This window comes from Vanessa cardui, chromosome 15, assembly GCF_905220365.1.
Source record: "Vanessa cardui chromosome 15, ilVanCard2.1, whole genome shotgun sequence".
Taxonomy (NCBI): domain Eukaryota; kingdom Metazoa; phylum Arthropoda; class Insecta; order Lepidoptera; family Nymphalidae; genus Vanessa; species Vanessa cardui.
Window position 1 is genome coordinate 11061838 of NC_061137.1, and position 21866 is coordinate 11083703.

General features: G+C 32.0%; 1 protein-coding gene across 7 annotated transcripts in view; it reads right to left on the bottom strand.

The window, feature by feature from the left end:
- The window catches only part of LOC124535555 (disheveled-associated activator of morphogenesis 1), a 140820-nt gene that overhangs the window by 86854 nt on the left and 32100 nt on the right, over positions 1–21866 (bottom strand). For 4 of the 7 annotated variants that reach the window (XM_047111789.1, XM_047111793.1, XM_047111788.1 and 1 more), the window contains exon 1: positions 4829–5033. The exons of 1 other annotated variant lie outside the window; for it this stretch is intronic. The gene's annotated coding sequence lies outside the window, so the exon portion shown is untranslated. Of the gene's footprint in view, positions 1–4828; positions 5034–21866 lie in introns of those variants that run through there. 2 more of the 7 variants (XM_047111791.1, XM_047111790.1) reach the window with 1 other exon arrangement.

A 21866-nucleotide genomic window follows, 5' to 3' on the forward strand; every position in this document is an offset into this window, starting at 1 on the left:
AGATAAATACTAAAATAGATTATTTTATTAAAGATAACGTTTTCACTTTTTAATATATAAAATATTTCAAGGATAATTCTGACCGATAATATGTTTTTTGCGTTTTGACTGTCACAGAGTACTCCAAGATAGTATATATGACAAAAATTAACGGGGATCGGCTCAGAGGTAAGAAAACATACATAATAACCGACGATTGCGGGTTCAAATACAGACAAGGACCGCTGAATTTTCACGTGTTTATAAAACATCTCATGCTCAGAAGTAAAACATCGTGAGGAAACCTACATATGTCTTATTTCAACGAAATTGTGCCACGTGTGAATCTACTAAACCGCATTGGAGTAGCTTCGTGGAATGTGCTTTTCCACAAAGGGCGAGGAGGCATTAGCCCAGCAGTGGAATATTTAGTTGTATGTTGAACGGTGCCGTCTAATATAGACCACCTCAATCCATTTGTTACATTGATGAGCATAATTTTGTAACAGATTCCAGAATGTCCCATATTACGTCACGAATATATTTATTTTCCACTTTATTCTATTGTATGGGCTACATTAAAATCGTAGTTAAAGAAAAAACAAGTTATTTTCTACATTGTTTGCGTTACGTAAACATTACAACATTCCCACGTTTAATACTAAATTTATATTTATACAAAGTTCACATGAAGGCATAACTTTTAAACATCAAACTCATCACTCACTTTCACTATGACATAATTTTAAGATAATTGATGAAAAATAATTAACAAAAAGCAATGTTTTAGGGCGATTTCTAATTTTGGTACACCCAACTATGTAGTTTACTTATAGCAGTAACTTTACATACAAAAAATATATAATAAGTATTGGACAACATCACATACATTACTCTGATCCCAATGTAACTAGCTAAATCACTTGTGTAATGGAAAATCAGAAGTATCGACGGTACCCCAAACACCCAGACTTAAGACGACATAGAAAACTAATGAACTTTTTCTACATCGATTCAGCCGGGAATCGAGTACGACCACTTTATAATTAGTTTAAATAAATGACTTTATATTATTATTATTTTTAAATGTTAAAAAAGGAACTACAGAGTTTCTTTCCGGTTCCTCTCGGTAAAATCTACTTTCCGAACCGGTGGAAGCTTCACTTAATTGTAAAATGACGATTCAAAAGTGCTTGTAAAAGCCTACTTGAATAAAGTTTATTTTCATTTGATTTGATTTGATTATAAACGAATCCCATTAAAACGAGATGACAAAAGAAAACTCGGTGAAATAATCTTTAATGACGCCAAGCTAATCGGTTAAGTAACTAGAATAATATTAATTCGATTCTAATATCTTACACAATTGCACAAGAGCGAGATGTAGCAATAAAAAAATCTCGCGGTAAGAACAATTTTCTTATGTCTAAACCTGGGTTACACCAGATCTGTATTGCACCATTTATTTTTACACTAAGCTGCACTAGTGAGCTTCAACGTGAAATACGTCGAGTTGATACTGATTTACAAAATTTTAGGGTAAAATATATATTAATATTATATATGTGAAAGTAACTCTGACTGTCTGTCTGTCGCTCTTACCGTGACCAAACCAAATTTGATGAAATTTCGTACAGAAAAAAATTGGACTCCAAGAAATAACTTAGGCTACTTTATTTGCTTAACAAATGACAACCAACACCCTTAAAAGCGGTCGAAGCCGTAAGCAACTACTAGTTTATCATACCTATATACAGTTCCATACTCCAATGATTTCAGATTGAACCTGTGACATTAGTACTTACTTATCAAATTATTTTCACAACAAAAAAACATGAATTATACACGAAGTCCGTTCAAATTAAGAATTAAGTTCATAAATTCAAAATCTATATAACGTCGTTGCTCCTTCAAAAGTCGCTATGTGTTTTTTTTTATATTTTTTGATTGTTACACCGTTTAAAGCGTTGTTTCAATACGCACGAACTGTAAAAACATTTTTGTCATTACGTCTATAGTTTAAAAGTATACAAATTTAGCTATGCGATATTCATACATCGAAATCTCCATATATTGAAATAACGAAATCAAATGAAAAAACCAGCAATCGAAAAATATGAAAAAAAAACACATAGCTACTTTTGCAGGAGCAGCGACATTATACATTTTTGTTTCTTTTAACGACGTGCGGTCGTAAAACCCTAAGTCATACATTACCCCCAAGTCAAAGTACTACACAAATCCGGAACACATACAAACACGAATGCTCACTGATGATGAATCAAGCTGTTCTCATACACGTATCGCGCGTTGCACATCGCTATTCGTGTACCGTGGAAGTGAGAGAACTTATCGCTATTGAAATTTCCGACAAATTGTTTTCGTAATTAGCTAACACGCTGATCATACTACTTTCATATATATTTTTTTCATACTCAATTACATCGCTAACATGCTATGTTTAAACGGTGGTGCCGAGATGCCTGAATGGATACATAGACTCTTAATCAAAGTATACAGCTATCTACTTATGTTTGAAAATCATAGCGCGATATTTGAAATAATCACCAAAAACCTGATAGAACATTCGAGACATCGGCACATATGAAGGTATTCATACATATCCGCATTTCGGATCTAATTGATTTCCGAATCCCTGTATGGATGTTACATCTCAAAAACACTCGGCAAAGTAAGTTGTGTTTTTTGTCCAAATATCAAAAACGTAAATGATATTGAACGTTCTACTGAATAAGCTATCATCAAATACAAATGCTTTGAGAAACAGAATTCTATCAGACACTATAATTAATCTATAGGAGACAGAACCACTTAAGAACTGGTGGATAGCGAACAATGCAGGGCTTGGATCTGTTACTAGCAACACACTTGACTATATCCCATAAAAATTTAATCTAAAGCATTATCCTGTCAATTCAATTGTATGATAAATAATTTTAAAAAAGTTCTTAGTAAGTTAATCATCGCGATAATTTCAACTCAATCGCTTAAGTGGAACTATTTTAAAGTTCCGGTCTCAAAATTGAAATGAAATACAACGTATACAAACATTCCTAGCCCACTAATACATAACATTACAATCAGTGATATTACAGAGTCTATGCAATCTTACGAAGCGCATAAATCATAAAGCGAAATAATGGAGCAATCAGAACGTCGGTCGTACAAATTGTGACAAAACGGTTTTAATGTAGGAACTGACGTGTAAATGAAGAGTAAAATTGCAATGTTGCATGTATCTCACGAATGTGACGCAAAACCGCGTCGTTTGTGGGACGAGATAATAGATCACGTGGATGGATTGGATTACCGAAACTATTTTGAAAAAAGAAAAACAAAAATAGCGGTAGATTAAGATTAAGACACATCACTTAAAAATTAGGAAACCAATACAAAACGCACGAAGATCGTTATATTACATAACTTATATGTGAGTAAATATATATTGTGACAAAATTCTACTACATTTTCCTTTATTGCCTTACTATCGCTTTACGTATAGTAGTCCAATTACACAATAGACACAAAAGAATTTGCATTAATTTTAAATTAAATACTTTACGGAAAATTGCATGATTAAATATCAGTTTAATACATGCAAATGCGACCTTATCTAACGAACCTTTTTGATTCGTTTAGTGCACAGATTATAAGCGTATAAAAACATAACAATAATATGTAAAGAAACAGTTCTCAAGCTAAAATTTTATTCAAATTATGAATAATACACACAAAAAAATTAGAAGCAACATTTATTATAATTTAACGAATATTTTAGTTTAACGAATTTAGTTAGTATAAGTGAAATCATTTCGTTTTCGTATTCTACCTACATTGTTTTGTAAATGAATAAAAATTTCTGTAGTAACATTAAGATATTAAGTGACTTTAATGAATTCAATTATAATAACCGAACAATTAATGTTTAATCTAATGATATTGAAATTGATTAAAACCATACCATGCTAATTTCTTGTTTAGGTCACCAGAATGTTCCAGCACAAATAACAGTCATTTAATTCAAAAATTCAAAAATGGAATATAAATAATGATGCAATTTTTTATAAATTCCAATAACCGATTATTCAATAAACATTGTAATACAACTTCACCACCACAAGCGATTCTGTTTTCTGACAGTTTAAATTTTCTGAGGTAAACGAAGGTACCTTGCCATTTAAATCAAATTTATTAAAAATAAGTATTAAAAAGGTCAATGCGTTCGTAAATTTATTTTTTCACAAACAACATTTTATTTAATAAAAAAAATGTAAAAGCAATGTATATGTTTTATTTATAATGTAATTCATTATATGTGAATAATTTCACGGAGTTAAAAAATACATGTATACGGCTATATTTTGAATCTGTGGTCTAGTATAAGCAAAAAGAAAATAAACAATTCTTATTTTTACTTTTACTTTTAAATGTCATTAGAATGTTATATCGTGATAAAAATCCTTTGATATATTACTGATATGAAACTAAATCGTATAAATTTTAATGTTTATTGAAGCCAATTGGGAAAGTAAAATTATAATCACAGATGCACTAGTTAATGCATTAATAAATAAACAAGTATCAAGACTGCGAGGCCAGCTATGCAAAGTAACGATTAACATTAATCGCGACACTTTTCTCACTTGTGTGAAAGGTCGCCAACTCGAAACTTGATCGGAAACATTTTTTCTAGGTTAACTTCATATTTTAAATCATTTCACACTTAAACAATTTCTTCTGTACACGATCGAAGCCTTACGAATATATTCCTATATATTTCATAAAAAGAACACTCAAAATCCTTTGTTTCAAAGGACGTTATCATTACCTGTACATCCGAAAATTATTTAGAAAAAAAAATCGAGACCTCAAAAGAAATGTCACTGATCACTTGCACCTCACAATTTCGCGGTTAAATTTTCGATACGATCGAAACATTCGAGAGTGTGCCTTTCATCGTATGAGCGCGCGCCTCGGTCAGTACGCGGCAGGTGACTGAGGGAGCAGGAGGCTTCTCAGCGAGTGGGCGATGGGCGATAGGCGACTAGGCCGGCGTGTGCAGTTCGCAAGTAGGTAGCGATGTCGCGGTATGCCAGAGAAAAGTTAGAAAACAATCATTGCTTACCTTACCGGGCTCCGATCTTTAAATTTTATTGACATTGTTGATTGAATGTTAATTCAGTAATTACCTGTAAACAAAGAAACGCTTTAGTACAATTGTAACGATCTAAGGTTTTTATTACGTTGATTATCCTACTTAATGTAATCCGTGCTAAGTACACTTAGGTGTGAAATTTCAGTAAAAACGAAACAAAGCCTGATGACTTAGACGTTTCAAAAGACTGTTGAAATCGAGAAGTGTCTGATGCTCATTGTTTTGGTTTAGCATGGGATTGAAAAATATCCCATAACGCAGACATTTAGCACAACCTTTCCAGCATAATAAGAACCTCAAACCACATTTAAAACTTACACAACTAAAACGTTTAAAGACCAAAAGTTTTCTGTTCTAATTTGCAGCTAAAGTCAGAATAATTAACAAAGATAAAAAATATTGCGGTATACAAAATATTTCTATATTTATATCAAATTAACTATTACGTTATTTTAAAATTTTTCCTGAATATTTCGACGCTCAATTAATTAACATTAAGGGATAGTACACTAAGGAGTACGATGTAATAAGAAAAACAATATTTAAATTAGGTACACAAAATCTTACCGCGTGTAACTTTGTTTATTTTGGGATATAAACAGATAAAATGACTTTCAATCAAGATAAGCGCGATTCAGACATCATATACCGTGATAACGTTCACGGCCAATGCTCTGCGTAACATCGGAAGTTTCTTCAATGTTCTTTTTGTTGCTGTTTAATTAAATGCTCTTTAATTTTTTTTGTAAGCAAATATTGTAACTCCTTGCTTGAACTACCTATTGAACTTTAACGATACGGAGCTGAACTAAATTGGTAAAAAATAGTATTTTTTATAACATTACCTAATCATCTTGTCTTCACACGGGTATTATACAGGCTATTTGCAAGCCCAACTCTACGCGATATATACCACCAACTCATCAAATATTCTACCATTAAACAGCAACACTTGGTATTGTAGTGTTACGATTTAAGAGTAAGTAAGCAAAGTAACATAACATTTAAGTGGTGAGGAATGCGCAATGCAAGATATGCTTAATATTTCATACAGCTGTCTAAGACGATGGTTACCACTTACCATCAGGTAGACCAGTTGCTTGCCTATCCATTCATAAAAAAAGTTTACATTATATAATGCTCGCTCATCCAGCCATTGAAAAACGTTTACTAATGTTAAATCCAAAACGATATTAGGATATTCCAACTCAACGGAGTTTCAACAAATCTGATCAAAGGTTTCGGAATGCATAGGGAACGATAAACAATCATTATTATTTATACAGAAGATTAGTTGTATAACGAAATACATGTTTAGTATTAATTCTTTTATACATGTTAAAATGTTAATTATTGCGTCTGCTAGTCACAACAATTAGTATAACATTATTATGTAAAGATAGAACAATTTTTCTACTGACTGAGATATGTCAGTGGTTGGAAAAATTGTAACGTTATGTTATAGTAATTGTTACACGCGGCTTCGCTCGCCTTTTAGGCGCCAGAATACCCACTAAAAACTAGCGGTACTTTCCCGAGGCGTCATGGGATTAAAATATAATGCCTAACACCAGATTTTCAACTCATTGTCGAAGTTTAGGAATCTGTACCCCGAGAATCATCAAGAAATTGGGGGACGTCACGCCCGCAGTAGTAAGCGCAAGCGATCCCATGACGCCTCGGGAAAGTACTATATAGCATATATCCTTCCTTAGAGTTTAAAATTGCTTCATACCAAATTGAATCAAAGTCGATTCTGTGGATTCGAAATGAAAGAGCAACAGACAAACTGACAAAGGAATTTTACGTTAGATATTTGATCAAATTTATTTATTAATTCTTTAAATATAACATTGTTATAATATCAACCAATCACGGGCACAGAATCAGCGGGCTATTTATATCTAGAGAATAAAATATTTTATAAATATTATTTGGGTTTGAGTTCGATCATTACTTTTTATTATTCTGTCGATCGTTTTAGCAGAAGTTGCACCTGACACGGTACCGAGGTGTCAGGGAGCCTACACAATATACGAAACGAATAATATACATCGTGAAAGTGTAAAGTTTATATATAAATTTATAATAAGTCATATGATGACAAAGGGAAACATTTTTTTATTCTTTTTAACTTTATATATAAAAAGATAACAATAATATTTTCCGTCCTGATGTTGCTACGACATTGTGCAACCAAATCAATGGTATTATTGTATTCGAAATACAAACACTTCTTTTACATTGTTATATGTATACACATTCGTAAATAATCAAAGCGATGAATGCAAATATAAATATACAAAATATTTTAAAAAAGCCTTGGGGTATTTTAAATGTTAAGTCTACCTTCGGAATTATATCATGTACGACTCCAAGAGTTTTAAGCAAAAAATATTTAAATAATAATATGACAGTCATTACATTATTTTTTTAAATAATAATTCTTAGTCTTAGAGATCTTGTGAATAATTATTTTAAAAAAGGATGATTGTTTACAATAAAAAAAGCATTCTTGTCACTATTCCACGCGGTCAAGATTTATACAGTAATCAGTTTTAGTTCATATTTGTATATATTTCAGGATTTAATGTTATTAATTCTTATGTTCATAAAATTTTATAATTTCAGTAACTGATTATCAAATAAAATTAAGACATTTGTAAGTGATCCCTTAGATTTATATGTATATTACCTACAGTAACACATCTACAGTGTAACACTGCTTCATAACGTCTACTTCATAGTAAACAGTTTTCTTTTCTTTCGTACAAAACAACAATAGCCATCACTAATTTTCAAATATAAATATCAAAAAAGTGTTTACTTTGTTTTGTTTTACTTATTGCATTTACAGTTCTTTTTTTAATTTAATTAATTGCAGAATTTTGGTTATGTACAATTTTATTTAAATTTAATATGTCAATCACGTAACGGTACATACTTATTATAAATAATAATTATATAAAATTGATAAACGTTACATATTATTATTATTTTTTTAATTTAAAAACACAAAATAAAAGTTCATAAATCTCTTTAATACCTTTACTTTAATGAACCAACAAGAAGCTCATGAGCCCATATTTGACGAATATTTGACCTGAGACTGAACTTATAACTATTGACATTGAACAAGCACTGTCACCACAGACTTATAGTACGACACAACTTAGATGTCGCATCGGCAAAATTCGTAAAACCGATCACATCCGAATCAAGTACGCTATCCCAAATTATCAATATCTATTTCTCATGCGAATATGGTCTTTGTACAAATGTAATAACTTGTAATATCATATGACCTAATTTATTCGTCAATTTGACGCGTCGATTTACATGCACTTGCTTTCTCTGACGCTGAATCTATAGCGACGAATAGCGTCGAATAGCGTGGAATAGGGCGCGATAGGGAGCTATTTCTAATGGTTGTGTAAATCGACAGTAATCGGTTTTATTTTCATTCCATTGTATTTTCCGATGCTACATCTAATTGTGTCGTACTATACCTATTTAACAATACTGGGTTAATATTTGTTTGACATATAATGAACATGGCAACTAGTCTGTTTGAACGGCCTTTTTTTCCAACAACAATGATACAATCAAAACATCGCATCTCAACTATTTCAAAACGAAACATTTAAGATCAGACTTCATTACGATTCACGTCGAGTGGCAACCGTTTTGCAATGGAAATAAATAACTTCATTAGGCTCGATTTCTAGATTAATTTAATTAATTGTTATTGTGTTGCCTTGCTATTGTTTTGCTTGTATGAACTTGATGATTTATATTTGAATACGATTTGAATAATTCGTGTTTTGTTTATATAAACCGAGATGGTCATTAATAAACAGCGGTTGGAATATTTTACAAGTTACTAGTGGCCTATTGGGTCTAAGCATTATAATAACAAAGGATCGTCGTGTTTATTTCTCACTGGTGTGATCGTAGTATAACAGTGGACTTCAATCTTATGTTCACTTCACTTTGTTTAGGAACTGTTTACTTGGTAGGCTTTGTGCAAGCCCATAGGTAGTTACCACCCACTCAGACGTTCTACCGCCAAACAAAACTACTCAGTATTGTTTTGTTCCGGTTTGAAGGGACATAACATCTTAGTACCCAAGGTTAGTGGTGCATTGGCGATGCAAGGAATGGGTTATATTTCTTACAGCGCCATTGTCTATGAGCGGTGGTGACCACTTAACTTCAGGTGAACCATATGCTTGTTCCCGAGCAAATGCCATAAAAAATAACTGTATGCGATCGTATTTTCTTTAGTAATCATACAAACTTCGTACGACTATCAAAATAAAGTGTATTTTATTTAACGAAAAATATTGTGATCTAGAAATCTAACTGTTTTTAAATATATTTGAAAACAAAAGAGGAAAGATTCACAGTTGTAAGTTGTAACTTTATTAATATTGTCACAGAAATCTAACAAATCTAAAAATCACACAAGGTTTACGACAGCCTCGATATTAAACACACCTTGACATGAATGATAAGACAGATTAAATGGTTTCTCAGTAACTGGGTGATCTGCAGATGAAACGCAAATAACAGTTCAATATCGCTATGAAGTCAGCAAAGTGTAACGCTACCAGGCTTCGCAATTTGCTGCTTTACTGATTTTGCAGCACTTACTGTAAATATACATAAAGCTCTTTGAAGAAAATTACATTGAGACTATAGTAGTTTGATTATTAAAAATATATACATAACTAGTTTTTACCCAGGCTTTGCCTGCTTTCGGATTAAGCCAAAAGGACATCCAGACTATAAACTATCTCTTTCATTGAAATTACATTCAAATCCTTTCAGCCGTTTTAATATTAAAACCCTAATTCTATTCGATATTTAATAAACAAGTAAGTAAAAGTAACATCCTGTAAATTTCCCACTGCTGGAATAATGCCTCCTCTTCCATTAAGGAGAGGGTTTGGAACATATTCCACCACGCTGTTCCAATGCGGGTTGGTGGAATGCACATGTGGCAGAATTTCGATGAAATTAAACACGTACAAGATTCCTCACGATGTTTTCCTTCACCGCCGAGCACGAGATGAATTGTAAACACAATTAAGCACATATGTATATATCATGGTGTTTGCCTGGGTTTGAACCCGCAATCATCGGTTAAGATGCACGCGTTCTAACCACTGGGCCATCTCAGCTCTTCATTTAAAAAACAATAACGTCAAATTTGAAATAAGAACAACCGCAAAAAAGTGGTAGCATAGTTGACAATTATAAATCAATTGATTTAATTCTGGTTAGCATAAAATACAAGTTTAAAGTCAACACTTACATTACAAACGAAATACTTTCACCGATAAAACGATACCGATAGCATCGACGTTTTAATCGTTTTACGAACACCTGTTCGAGCGGCCATTGTTGGAACATGTTTTCTTAGAAACCATAACAAAAACCTGAAACCGCAAAGGTTGCCTAGACAGCGAGTTGATTGTATAAAAGTAAAACTTTTCACATTCTTCGCTATCTCTTATGGTTTTCGGGTCAAAGACATTTCACGGCTTGCGATTTCGTACCGAGGGTGGTAGAGTTCATGACCTTGATTTGAGGTTAGTACAAAAAAAATGCCGAGACTATTTCGTAAAGAATTAACTCTCTATGAATCCACGACTGTAATACATTATTGCTGATTGGAATTGGAATAGAATGATTAAAGAAATTTAAGGAAACAAAAAAAAAGAAATTTCAAAATTATACGGTTTTTCTGTTCAAATATTTCATTTTATCAATACGTTGAAACGTAAAAGGAACAGCCTTAACAAGCCCCAATGCTGGGCAAATTCCACCGCGCTGCTCCAAATCGACTCGGAGGATACCCTGAATGGAAGATGTAGCTGATATTCATTGAATAAGACAAATGCATACAACAAACAACAACAACAACAACAGCAGCCTTTAAATTCCCACTGCTGGGCCAAAGGCCTCCTCTCCCATTGAGGAGAAGGTTTGGAACATATTCCACCACGCTGTTCCAATGCGGGTTGGTGTAATTCACATGTGGCAGAATTTCTATGAAATTTGTCACATGCAGGTTTCCTCACGATGTTTTCCTTCACCGCCGAGCACGAGATGAATTATAAAGACAAATTAAGCACATGAATCAGCGGTGCTTGCCTGGGTTTGAACCCGCAATCATCGGTTAAGATGCACGCGTTCTAACCACTGGGCCATCTCGACAAATGCATATTTCACCAATAATAAGTTCTAGTATTATCTATTGCTCTATTATTGTTTTTAAAAACCATGGTGTTCAAATACCTCATAAGTTCATAAGAAATTCTAAGATACTAACACTGCCAACCAGACTTGATAATTGTATATTTGATGATAATAGCTATACCGCTTTATCTTTTCGAAAAAAGATCCATTATATCAACATAATGAAGAAAAAAAAACACCGACACAATCCCTTTTACCCTTGATTTCATTTGACAAGGGCAAATGAGCTACTTATGGTAATTTTTAAATGCACTTTACATGTTCCAAATTATATATTACAATATACTTAACGCATACATTCCACATTACGAGTACGTTGAAAACTACTTAAAGACCAATAATTGATATTGCAATTATTTCTAATAACGTACCAACATAAATGTGATGGAAAGGGCTTGTACAATCAGATGACTGTGTTTATGTATAAAGTCTTATGATGCCTGAGCTCTTACTTTATCAAAATCAGTCGCGCTATTTAGAACAACTGAAATCCTGTGTAAATGAAGTTGCTTGTAAAATAATTTTGAGTCACGTTCAGTTATGACATAAAATTAAATTATTATATTTCGATTTTGATTCTTAGATATAATTGGACCCGGTGGGTGGTACTGTTTACAACATCACATTTTATTTTATTTTCTGTATAAGTACATACAATAATTTATATTTATTATTGTTATCTAAAATAATCTAAGTTTCTACTCGGTCTAGCTGTTTTCGAGATTAGCCGGAACACACAGGGAGATAAAAACTACTGTAAGTTTCATATGTTGTCAAATACTAATAGTCACTTCAATTTTATACATCGATATCATTACCGGGTTCTAGCGGCGATTTGATCATACTATAATTTTTTTTTTTTCGTGAACAAGACCTTCGTAGGTAATGTCGAAATATCGAGCTCCAACGTATAAAAATAAAAAACATGGTAAATATCCCGTAACTAATAACTGTAATACTATAAAATTATACATAAAAATTGAGCATGCAAATTTGTTTACATAACATGTATCTTTACGTAAAATCTTAAAAAAAAATAACATCCTTAGAAGTTTCGCAATAATTCCGTCCGCCGTAAACAATGGCGTTCTTCAAACTCCATGAGCATAGTTTCGACAGAGTCACTATGGTCATACAGAGTGAATGCGACTTATTACATTATAGAACTACTGGAAGCGTTATAATAAGAAACGTACGTTATTATTGAAAGTAACATTAAAGGAAATCATACTTCCTTATTTATCAAGTTTCCCGTTACCTGTACCGATTTTGATAATCACCTCAACTTGTTAATTCACTATTTCGTTGTCATTCCGCAACAGATTAAAACCCTGCGATAATAATGTACAACGATTATTTGATTTAATAACTTTAGTGATCGCTCATTGGTGGAAATTCGACGGCCAAACATTGCTATTTCAAATCTTATATACTTTGATTCGAATGATAGAAAAAAGTGGAAATCATTTCATACTCCCTCCATATGGTGCTATTTTCATAGAAAGTTTTTTCAAAGCTATTTAAATAAAGTATAAATACTGTAAAAAATATAAAAATTATGACATATAGGTGAATTAATTTTATATTTATGTAACTCGAAGTTTTGGCAAAAAGTATAAAATTAAAAACATTTAATTAGAATAAGTAAATGTATATTCACTTATGCGTATTACATAAAATAAAATTTTATGAAAAACTGTTATTACATAATCATATCTCGCGGGTAAAATCATAACATGTGACATAAACAAACATTACAGGACATACTAACAAACATATCTCAACTGATAATTTGCAAGGAATATTTAAAAGTATTTACACGAAAAAAAAAAACATTTTGAACAAAAAAAGTTTCTTTTTAATTCGAATAAAATTTTACCTTTGCTTATTAATAATTCAAAATTTAAAAAAAGACATCTGGACTCATCTAGTTATTGTATGCTTAAGAGGACAGACTGAGCGTGAAACCAACCTAACCTAATTGAATCCTATACGGATAGTGCTCTTGTTACCAGACATGCAACGCTACAGAGTAATGATTACCTCGTTGCGGCATTTCAATTGAGAATATTCCTCATAATAATGCATTAGGTGTAATTGATTCCTTCAATCAGAATCGCATAGCATTAGTAGATTTCTAAAGAGCGTAACATGGCTTTTTCTGAAAGATTTTCGTTGACATATTTTAGCAGAGATCATAACGCACATTATAATTTCTTTTTTTTTATTTTACAATTCACTTATTCAAAAACATATCTTATTGTAAATAAAATCGAATGATTTCTATAAAAGAAGAAAAAATATTAAACTTTATTTATATAAATATTTTTAAAACGATCGAATAATTTTAAGCCATAATTTTATTAGTCCTTTGTGTTTTGAAAAAAAAAATTCCATTCACCATCACTAGTATTAGACATATTAGAAGTAACATTATCAATGAATATCAATCACAAGTAATAGATAAGGTTCCACATTAACATTTCCGCATCCATCTTTAGAATTTAGATTACAAGAACCCATTCTTATACCAAATATAACAAGACATGTACATCGATCGTTTATACTAAAGCCGTGTTCTCAAATTATCGAGAACAAGTAAAAAAACGTGCCGAAGCGAGTATATTTACATGTTATAATACGGTTTTAAGAGCTATTTAAGCGTGGGACCAAGAATAATTGGAAAATAATATCGGAGTCACGAAAACCATTATGGTCATTGGTCCCAACTCAATACTAAACTTGTTTTTCTGGGAATGCCAATATACTCTCCGAACAACAGAGTTTTGGAAAATATTTATTCATATACATAAATAAACGGGATCATTGTATAGAGGTACCGTTATGTTAATTAAAAAATCTAAATGCATGGTTTAATTGTATAAGCCTAAGTGGAATTTACCTTGCTCGATCTCTTTCTGATTAGCCATAAAATATAAGTCAACAAGTTTAAGTAGGTCACGTGTGTGGAATAACATAGTACTAAAAAAAAAATACAGACGAATTGATAACCTCCTCCTTTTGGAAGTCGGTTGATAAAGTAACAGCTAACACGACCGAGTTATTATAATTCGTAGTTCAACAAATCTTGAGAAGACACATTCCATTACAACGTTTAGCCATATTATAAGTACCGTATGTTGTATACTTTAAGGAAAAGCTGTTTATATATATTGCTTTTATTACTAAGCACAAATATTACATATACATGTATAGCAGTATTAGATAATATATAAAAATTTGGTCATTAATAATTTCTTCGCTCGCTTATAACTGGTTCGTACATTAAAATTCTATGTCATTGACATCACTTCCTAGTTTTTTAAATCAGACCATCTCTAGTTAATTGATTCGGATATCATATTTATAGATGGAAATATTTCATTTTAGAACCACAAGCATTTAGCTACAGGAAACCATTTTTTCATTCCTGCTACTCCTAAACTAATCATTTTTACTCTTTATCTTAGCCAACCCTAACCAGAACATCGTGCAAGAACGATCACGCAACATTGGCAAGCAGAGCAGCGCTTGAGCATCCAGGCCAGCTGTGCTTCTGTACAAAATCATTTCCTTTATCGCTTTGTTGAAAACCGACATATGGTGATAAGCTATTATGACGCGTGTATCCTTAAAATACTATAATTTTTAAAATCAATATCGCTTATCGACTTTAACGATCCACGATCGTAATCTGCGGTGAGATTCGAATTTTCTTTCATAAAGAAATTGACCAGAATATCATCAATATCACCTCCGTGGTCGAGTAATGTATACACCGGTTTTCATGGGTTACTCTGAGGACCCGTGTTCGATTCCTGGCCGAGTCGATGTAGAAAATTCTTTAGTTTTCTATGTTGTCTTGGGTCTGGGTTTTTGTCGTTCCGTCGATGCTTCTGATTTTCCATAACACAAGTGCTTTAGCTACTTACATTGGGATCAGAGTAATGGACCTATGGGATGCTGTGTAATATTTATTTATTTATTAATACGGAAGATGCCACTCCATTTGTTGATCAGTTTTTGTAATCAATTTTCTACTTCTATCACCCTTTTGAGATGAGATAAGAAGATATTTATCAATTTTAAATTGCTGTTTTAGTGACAAAATACATAATAATAAACTTTTAACTTATCTAAGATTTAATAGATCTAAGACGTCTGTTAAGAAACTAATATTCCCTCTGTCTAAACCAATCCTATTATTAGTACGTTCTTTCGACTATAAAATGTTACTACTAATAAAATCAAAAGGTTATTTAAATTATAGTTTTAGTAGAGACATTAAATACATAAATTCAACGTTTCGGAATGGAGATTGCACCAAAATAACTTATAATAATATCACCCATTAATCTAATATAATTAGTGTAAGAACTAAAATTTCCATTTTAGTTCAATTTATTTACCCAAGCGAGCGGGCTTTCATCTATTATATTAATAAAATTTGATAGTTCCAATAATAAAAATCAGAAACAAACTATCCTTACGACGCAACAGCTTTTAACAGTTAACGCATCTCATTCAAACCCACATACGTAACGCTAAAGAACCAAACTGTTCACCCTTTTAAAATAGGAAATAAATTGCCAAACTTTCATTTAAACGAATGCGTTCGAGAAAAAAATATACATTTAAATTTGGAATCTCTCTTTCCTCGGCTTCCGCATTCTATATCTGGACCGTGTAAATAAGGAATGGATTTTTTCACAGCGGAGACAGATGTTACGACTCGTCGTGTAAACATGACACCATTAAATAAACCGTCGCTGTGGAGCACGAGACAATCAAACGTGTACGACTACTACAAAAGTACAGACAAGTTTAATACTAAGACATATGAAATATGTTACTTAGAATGTGTTTTATCTTCCTTTTTAATCTGAGCCAAAATGGCCCAGTGGTTAAAACACGTGCATCTTAACCGATGATTGCGGGTTAAAACCCAGGCAAGGCCCACTGAGTATTCATGTGCTTAATTTGTTTTTATCTCGTACTCGTCGGTATAGGAAAACATTGTGAGGAAACCTGCATATGTCTAATTTCATAGAAATTCTACCCCATGTGTTTCCACCAACCCGCATTGGAACGGCGTGATGGTATATGTTCCAAACCTTCTCAGCGGCAGTGGGAAATTAACAGACTGTTGTTTTTGTATTTTATCTTATCAGTGAATATGAATGTTCGTTACGAAATCAAGTTGAAAATACTGATTAATAAACTCGAATTACAATCCATATCTTTCATTGAAGAATTATCAGATTTTCATAGTCACATGTAGATTTTCTCTCGATACTCTCCTTCCCACCGAGCAAGTAGTCAATTCTGAGCAAACATTAAGTACATGAAACTTAGAACCCGTTACCTTTGGTGTAAGATACACCAGTTCTAACTAAAAACTTATCACGACTATCTTATTCTGTTCTTATTACTTTCTACCATGTTTAATGGGAGCGATGATTAATAAACCAACAGACACACGACGAACACATCGTATCCTATTAATAGGTGACGAAAGAAAGACAAATAGTTACGACGCGCGGGAGACAACTAATTATTGGAACAGAAAAACATGTCTATAAAAAGTTGACATTTTTTATTATTTACTTTACTGTATAATAAGATATGTCACATACAAAAATCGTTGCAGACGATAAAGTAAAATCGAAATCACATAAAAACCTTCGTCCATATGAAGGAAATACAGATTCGATCATCAGAAGCAGATGGACATTCCGTAGTTATTATTTATATAATATAACTTATATATATTATGTGTATCTAATAATTAACTACACGTTTATATCAGCTAACTTTGCGGTCTTTATTTACTAACGTAATTTCAACGTGAGACTTAAATGTATGGTTAGACCAAGATAAAATATCAAAGGTAACAGCCTGTTAGGACAGGGTGTTACTTTTGAAATGGAATATGATTTTATATCATAATATACACTAGGAAGACATTCCTCCAACTCACTCGCACTCAATTTGAGGAGAGACTTGCTTCCACCACGCTTCTCCAGTGCTGATTAGTGCACACACATATAAAAGAAAATCATTAAAATTAAACACATATAGGTTTCTTTAATATCCTCAGATATTTCAGCATTATAATTACTTAAGTAAATAAAGTAAGCTAGCACTCTTTAACAACAACCTAAAAACAGATTAAATCCATTCATAAGCTCAATAGATTAAACAGATGGTAATATATTCAGTGGGAATCACAGATGAACACCGCGTTCGTTACATATAACGGAACACAACAATGGTACCACATTTCATGTGTATCAAGGTATATATGCCACGATACTGTACAGATAATTATTGAATACAGCCGAGGGGAAAAAATCGAACAGTACGAGATCTGCTGAAGAAAAACCGCGCTGTGTGACCGTTCAATATATAAATCAAAGTTAGGATATAATTTATTACTTAACAGTAAAAACAGCCTGTACATAACCCACAGCTACGCTAAATCTATTAAATAACGCTATGTTAAATTTATTTACAGAAATGGCAGGGGAAAATCCGATATTTTTATAAATTTATTGTGATTTATACTCTGTATATATGTTATATAATTTTTGTAAAGATCATCAAATACATTACAATTATATTTTACTAGCGACCCGCCCCGACTTCGCACGGGTGCAATACTGATTTGTTTATTATATACGAAATCACAGAAGAAACTTTTGAAATGATCAATGTCTCTTAAATCACTCTATCTATTAAAAAAAACCGTATCAAAATCCGTTGCGTAATTGCAAAGATCTAAGCATACATAGGGACAGGCAGCGGTAAGCGACTTTGCTTTATACTATGTAATGATGATTATTGATTACATTCACAAAAATACACTAACGACTAATGAACTTCAATATTCAACAAGACACTTGTGATATAAAACCTTTTAACCAATTATTCCTTTTTGTACAAATTTAAAACCTGTAGTTTGGTTCTATAACTTCGTAACAGCGTATTAAGTGCATGTTTGTACAGTGGAAAGGTAATTAAATTATTTTTATTATACAAAAAAAAATCATTTATTTATAATACTCGACAATTCGAAAATCATTTAAAAATTAGTTTTGTAAAATTAAGATAAAATAAATATGTCGAAAAAGTTTGCAATTATAATACGAGTATATAGCAGTTGACGTAGACTCAATCCACGATTTTGAAATCGATTTCTCAACTCTTACTAACTTTCAGTGAAATATTATTTGTAATAAAATATTCGATCGATATTAAATTCATTCGATTTTTATGTGAGCTTTTAAACTTATACTTATATTCATAAAAAAAAACTTACTTTCTTTTACATTACGATATCATAAAACAAAGGCCGAGAGTTGCGTCAAAAGGTTACATTTCTGTGCGAAGCCATCATGAAATCGAATTGAATTTAGTGCAGATATAAAAATACTTTATTTAACATTTTAACCATAAGTGTATCATAAAAATCTTTTTTCGGAATCTCAATAATTTAATAATAGTACAATAATTACTTGGTGGTAGGGTTTTGTGCAAGCCCGTCTGGGTAGGTACCACCCACTCACCAGTTATTCTACCGCCAAATAACAGTACTCTAGTTTTGTTGTATTCCGGTTTGAAGGGTGAGCGAGCCAGTGTAACTACAGGCACAAGGTACATAACATCTTAGTTCTCAAGGTTGATGGCACATTGACAATGTAAGGAATAGTTAATATTTCTTACAGCGTCATTGTCTATGGGTGATGGTGACCACATATCATCAGGTGGCCTATATGCTCGTCCGCCAACCTATACCATAAAAAAATATACTTTATTATTGTTAAATAAATACATTGATATATGGTATACATATTGACGATTCAAAGGTGCTTTTATGAGCCTATATTAATATTATAAATATGAAAGTAGGTAACTCTGTCTGTCTGTCGCCCTTAAACTGCCAAAACAATGAACCAAATTCGATGAAATTTGGTGTGAAGCAAACTAGAACTTCAGGAGAGGGAATAAGCCACGTTTTTGCAACACATGAAAACCAATCCCCTTAAAACTCGAGGGAAGCCGCGGGCAACAACTAGTATAGAATATTTAGATTTCGATTTTGATTTAAAATACTAACTTTATAAAATTTAGAAGGTTGGTCATTTAAATAAAAAATATTATAAACGTTTACTCTTTATAAAACATAAATACACTGAGCACAAATTGTAGTATTGGTCTACTTTTCAAAAGTCGTCAAGCATAAATTATTTTAAAGCAAAAATTTTACCCCGATTACAAGTGCCCTTTCGAATAAGATAGCGTATAAAAAGCAAGATAACGAGAGGTTGAAGAGGTTACTATGCTGAGGATGATGACTATGATAAAGTGGTAACTGTAACGGAAACTACATAAAGAAACGTGAAGCGCTAATAATTAATATAACGAAACATAGAATTAAAAAAATATCTTTCGATGACAAAGATGAATATGGAATACACAAGAATTCATTGTTGTTTAATGCCTTATTTTTGTTGTTAGAGCAAATAAGCCACCAACGCAAGAATAAACGACTCCTTAGCCATTTCCGATCATCAATCAATCAAAATATACTTTATTCAAGTACACAAGCACTTTTGAACTCGTAATATAGTAAAGCTTCCACCGGTTCGGAAAGTAGATTCTACTGAGAAGAACCGGCAAGAAACTCAGAAGTTACTATTCTTGAACATTTAAAATACAGTCACATTAGTTAAATACAATTATATATGTATGTAATATATCAAAATCAAAACATACTTTATTCAAGTAGGCTTTTACGAGCACTTTTGAATTGTCATTTAACAACTCTATTAAGTGAAGCTCTATCTCCGGTTCGGAAAGTAGATTCTACTGCGAAAAACAGCAAGAAGTTCAGTAGTTACTATTCTTCAACATTTAAAAACACAGTCATGTTAGTTAAACACAATTATATATGTATGTAATTAGTACTCATATTTAATTTAATTTAAATTAATTAAATAATAATTTAAGTTAACCAACCTGATTTGAATCTCAACAAGCACCTATGTGCAAGGAATGTTTCGGAAGGTAAATTAAAACAGGCAACCGAAAAACAGATTCCAGAAAAAAATAAATTTTATCCTTGGAACTATTCTAATAAAAATAGTCAAAAATCAGTCCACAAACAAAATAGCTGTAACCGAACGTACATACAATCGTTTCGTATATAGATAGAATATTATTTAATTAGTAATAATTAAATATTAATACCTCACTTAGAGGCTGTAAAGAACAGCTACGACCAATTAACCATCGTAAAAATTAACAAATCATCGTTTTCCAATACTAATTTAAAATTTACAGATAAAGATGAGTTATGAATGTTAAACTCGTACGGACACCCACGAAGTAGGTACTCCGCTGGGCTGACTTGCATCAAGTGTTAAGTGTAGAAAGTTCGAGTTGACCTGATAACACGATTTTAATTTGATTTGCTGGAAATGAGTGACTATTGAGTTACTTCGATTATTCTCGGTTACTTAATACAATCCTTTGAATTGATTGATCAAAAATGCATGTAAAATCAACTTGACTAAAGCGCATTTTAAATTTGGTAATCTGCCCTGTAATTCTTTTTTTTTGTGTCAAACGAGCTGGAGGCTCACCTGATGGCTTTCCATGACTACCACCGCCCATGGATATCTGCATCACCAGGGGGCTAACAGGTACGTTGCCAGCCTTTGATTTGATTTTGAATTCAAAGGTAATATAACTAATTGTACATTCATTACTACCTTTTGTAATTGCAGACCACAATATTCTTGGATTGGTATCCAAAGGTTAAGTAAATAAAAAATCGTTGGGATTTCGGTTAATCTGTGGTTATAAAAATACTTCCTTGTAGAACTGCAAAACAAAATTGCTATCATTTTTAGTAGAAATCTATAAGACATTTATGAATGTCTAGAACACAAATCAGTATCATTAATGATCAGCTTTATAATTAACGCCGCGATACAAACGTCTATACCAAGTCAATAATTACCTATCTCGCATCTAAAATTATCATGTTGTAAATAAATCAATATCACTATATAATAGAACATTGGAATTATCTCTGGTATATTAACCTTAAATAAAACTTTACAAACGAGTAATTTATAAATTTTTACCTATAGTACACAAACCCTCACAGTAGGGGCACTTTTTACGTCCTCGAGTGAATTAAAAAAATAAGCTTATATCCTTACCCGAGACTCAAACTCCATACCAATTTTAATCTAAATCGATTCAAAGGCTAAAACGTGAAAAGTTACTCGAATTCATAATATGAGTTTAAATTTTTATATAAACTTTTTTCAAAAGCGTAATTTTCGTATCATTTCAGTTCTAACCGAATTATTTAAACAAAATTAAATGTCGACCAAAAATCATTTTACGTAATGCCACTTAAACATATAAA